Source organism: Vigna radiata, chromosome 7, assembly GCF_000741045.1.
Source record: "Vigna radiata var. radiata cultivar VC1973A chromosome 7, Vradiata_ver6, whole genome shotgun sequence".
Classification (NCBI taxonomy): domain Eukaryota; kingdom Viridiplantae; phylum Streptophyta; class Magnoliopsida; order Fabales; family Fabaceae; genus Vigna; species Vigna radiata.
The window spans coordinates 51411868-51416131 of record NC_028357.1 but is presented as its reverse complement, the minus strand read 5'-3'; positions in this window follow the sequence as shown (position 1 = coordinate 51416131).

The window sequence follows — 4264 nt, the reverse complement described above, 5'->3', positions numbered from 1 at the left end:
TCGTCTATTCATTGTGTTCTGAAATAATGAACAATTTTAATGATAGGATATGTTCTGATGCTTCCATTGATATTATGAATAACAAAATAGGTTAGGATGATATTTATTATAAAAGAAAAGTTTCTCATCTCTTTCTTTCACACTTTATTTATTTCTTTCTTGTAATTGTTTGCAAAATAAAATATTTAAAATAAATGATATAGTAATTACAACAATAAAACTAACAATAATAATATTATTATTTTAGTACTAATAAAAATATTTTTATTCATAATATTTAGTATTATTTATAATAATAAATATAGCACAGAAAATCGTATTGTTAGGTTCATTATCGCATACGAGAATGTGCAGGTATAAATTGTTATAAAATATGTAGTAAAATAAAACTTGTCTAAGTATATATTTTATTAAATAATCAAGCGTGACTTATAAAAGCCAAAAAAAACAGAATATCACAACTGCTCTGAATAATGGGTAGTTACTGAAATTTAAAATAGGAATAAAATATGCTAAGTGACTAATGACTTATTCTCCCTAATAAATAGGAGATTTATTTTAAAACATTAATAATTTAAAATAACCAACATTCCCTCCCTTAAGCTATATGTTGTCACATTTAGCTTATTTCTCTTATGTCCACAACTCCAAGCATTCGACGTAGACTCTCAAATTGTTNAAGNTTCAATGCTTTGGTCATTATATCAGCCAATTGTTCTTCAGAGCAACAATAACTAAGACAAATAACTTGATCTTTAACCAAATCTCTAAGAAAATGAAATCTTACTGCAATGTGTTTACTTCTTCCATGAAAGACGGGATTTTTGGATAATTGAATAGTAGAGCTGTTATCACATAGAATTTCTGTTGCACCTTCTTCTTTTGAACCGAGATGTTCTAAAATTCTGCAAAGCCAAATACATTGACATGCACAAAATGCCGCTGCAATATACTCAGCTTCAGTTGTAGATAAGCTCACCACAGGTGGTTTCTTCGATGCCCAAGAGACAGCTCCTGTACCCATTAAAAAAACTGAACCAGAAGTACTTTTTCGATCATCTAAGTCACCTGCATAATTACTATCACTGTAGGCAACAAGACCAGTTCTTCCACTCTGTTGATAAAAGATTCCATACTCAATTGTGCCTTTAAGATATCTCAGGATCCGTTTGATCGCTGTCCAATGTGATTCCTTTGGATTTGCCATGTACCTGCTTATTAAACTTACCCCATACATCAAATCAGGTCGAGTGACTGTGAGATACATAAGACTACCAATTGCTTGCTTAAACTTTGTGGCATCTATTGGGACTCCTTTCTCATCTCTAGACAATGTTGTTCCTAGTACAATAGGATTTCTTACTGGGTTGCTCTCTGTCATATTGAATCGAGCTAATATCTCTCGTGCATATCTTCTTTGACAAATGAAAATTCCTACCTTTCTTTGTATGACTTCTATTCCTACATTTTTCCAAGATCAGTCATATCAAATTCTAGCTTCATTGAACTTTTAAACTCTTCACACATATGTTTACTGTTTCCAGTAAATAGCAAATCATCAACATAAAGACTGATAATTAAAATATTACCCTGAACTTGTTTGGTGAACAATGTGTGTTCACTGGAACATCGATTAAACTTTTCTTTGGCAAAGCAGGCTTCAATTTTGCTATACCAAGCTCGTGGGGCCTGCTTAAGTCCATATAAAGCTTTTTGCAACCGGTAAACTTGAGTTTCTCGACCCTTTTGAATGAAACCTGCTGGTTGTTGAACATATACCTCTTCTTTAAGATCACCATGCAAGAACGCACTTTTTACATCAAGCTGAAATACTTCCCATGCATTTTGTGCAGCCAATGCTATCAAAATTCTCACTGTATCGAGTCTAGCTACAGGTGCAAATACCTCTGTATAATCTTTTCCATACTTTTGAGCATAACCTTTAACTACCAATCTGGCTTTATATTTTTCTACATGACCATTTTCATTAAATTTGGTCTTGTAAACCCATTTAAGACCTATGGGTGTAGATCCTGCTGGTGGATCTACAAGCTGCCATGTATTGTTTTTCTCAATGGCCTCCATTTCAGCCTTCATTGCTTCTCTCCATTGTTGACTCGTCCATGCTTCTTCAAAGGACTGGGGATCTGCAGATTCTGCCAGCATCATTGCCAACAATTCATCACTTTCTTTCATTACCAAATTAGTTTCATAATCTATCATCCAATTGGGAGTTCTTCGAATTCTGGTTGCCCTCCCTGCCATTGGAGTATCAACATCTTCAGAGCTTGATTATGTTATAACAGGATCTGCAGCATCATTAATTGTAAGTTCCTGTGAAGCAGGTTCAGAGCGTTCCTGTTCAGAGCGTTTGTCTGTTGCAATGGTTGTGTCTTCCTAGTTAAGAGCTTCTGTTTTATTTTTCTCAGAGTCATCTTGCCAATTCCANTTTTTCTCTTCTTCAAATACAACATCCCTGCTCACTATAACCTTCTTTGTAACANGATTAAATAATTTATAAGCTTTGGATTCATCACTTACCCCCAAGAAAATACATTTCTGACTTTTATCATCCAGCTTTCTTCTAGTATGATCTGGAAGGTGAGCATGGGCAATGCAACCAAACGTTCGAAAATAATCCACCCTCAGTTTTGAACCACTCCACATCTCTTCTGGTGTTTGATGATTTAGAGTTGCAGTTGTAGGACTTCTGTTCTGAACATGGACACACCAGCGTACTGCTTCAGGCCAAAACTGTTTAGGAACCTGTTTTTCATGCAAAACCGTACGCACAACATTCATGATGGTGCGGTTTTTCCGTTCAGCAACATTGTTTTGTTGCGGGGTGTAAGCCGTTGTCAATTGCCTGGATATACCTTGTTGAGTGCAGAAATCTGAAAATTCCTTGGAAGTGAATTCTCCCCCTCTATCAGTTCTAAGGCAAGTAATAAAGNCACNAGATTCCTTCTCAACATTTGCTTTGAAGCTCTTGAAGGCTGTGAGTGCTTCAGATTTCTCATGCAGGAAATAAATCCAAGCCTTACGTGAATAATCATCAATAAAGCTTAGAATATACCTTTTGTTACTGTGAGAGGATGGTGAAATAGGGCCACAAATATCTGCATGAATTAATTGAAGCTTTGTGAAGGCTCGCCATGTGCTTTGCTTTGGCAACGTATCTCTATGTTGTTTGCCTACCAAACAGGCACTGCAAATGTCTTTGGGTGGTTTTAGAAATGGTAATCCTATCACCATCTGTTTGCTAGCTAATGTACCAAGACTTTTGAAATTTAGATGTCCGAATCGCCGATGCCATAAGTGAGTTTCTGCTTTTGAAATTTCCACAGTTTGAAAGCAGCAGGACTGAAGTGAAGCAGATAGATAAAACAGACGATTTCCTTTCATATTGGTCTGTATAAGGAGTCCCTTTTTTGGATGGAAAACCTTGCACATGCTGTTTTGAATCAGGACAGAGAAACCCTTCTCTTTTAGTTGTCCTAGGCTTATGAGATTTGTCTTAAGTCCCGGTACATAATAAACGTCTGATATAATATGAAAAATGCCATTAACATCAATTCGAACACTCCCTTTTGCAGTGACAGCTAGAGTCGAATCATTACCGAGCTTTACCGTTCTATTAAGTCCTTCTTCTTGTATTTTCGTGAACCATAGCTTATTCCCGGTCATGTGATTACTGCAACCTGAGTCTAGAAACCAATCCTCCTTTTGTACAATTTGTGTTTCCTCATATGCAACCAATAGAATTTCTTCTTCTGTCTCTCCTTCTCCAAATGATGCGTAATGAGCCTTCTTTTCCAATTCAGGGCATTCATACCGACAGTGCCCTAACTTATGACAGTAAAAGCACTCGATGTGTGCTTTATTTTGCACATATCTTCCACGTCCCATACCACGTCCGCGACCTCTACCGCGACCTCTACCGCGACCACGACCCACTACTGGTCTCTCTTCTTGACTGGCTTTTAACACTTGTTCATCTGGATGACTGTCTTGCATCCTTTGCTCATGAACTAGTAGGCTGCCATGAAGCTCATCAAGGCTGAGGGTATTCAAATCATTAGATTCCTCAATTGAACACACAACGTAGTTAAACTTTGGGGTTAACGGTCTCAGAATTTTGCTAACCACCATGCTTGTATTAATCACTTCACCATTGGATTTCATCTTATTAACAATGCTGAGCGTTCTTCCCAAATAGGTGTCCACCTTCTCACCCTCCTTCATTCCTAAGAGTTCGAATTCA